We start from the raw sequence: 481 nt of genomic DNA, 5'->3' as shown, positions 1-481 counted from the left end.
CATTCTGTGCTTTAGAGCACTGACATCATTTATATAAAGGGGTACACTTTTCTGTTGATTATTAGTTATCTGACCTTCCTTCAAGCTTCTGTGCATGCATTTTGAAAATCAAAGTTGGTCAGTGATTTCTTGTGTAGCCACATCAGTCTCCAGAGACAACTCCCCTTTTGTTCTTCCCATAAGTATAATGTCTCGTCCCCCAAAAAACCTGCATCCTTGAGCACCCTCTGTCTAATGCTGGGAGTTCATTTCCCCCACTACTCAACACTTATGGGGCCAGGAATCCAAATAATTGGGCATTTATTAATATGTATTATGTGCCAGGTATAGTGCTCAGAGAGGAGGAGAGAAAGGGGTTAAGGCAGGTAGAGAGTTAGACAGGGAAGAAAGGAGGGGAAGAAGGAGAAGGAGAAGAAGAAGAAGAAGAAGAAGAAGAAGAAGAAGAAGAAGAAGAAGAAGAAGAAGAAGAAGAAGAAGAAGA

The sequence above is a fragment of the Petaurus breviceps genome, unplaced genomic scaffold (genome assembly GCF_028583685.1).
Source record: "Petaurus breviceps papuanus isolate PSGF00001 unplaced genomic scaffold, PetGlider_PUasm1.0 172, whole genome shotgun sequence".
In the NCBI taxonomy this organism is placed as follows: Eukaryota; Metazoa; Chordata; class Mammalia; order Diprotodontia; family Petauridae; genus Petaurus; species Petaurus breviceps.
This window is presented reverse-complemented; position numbering follows the sequence as displayed.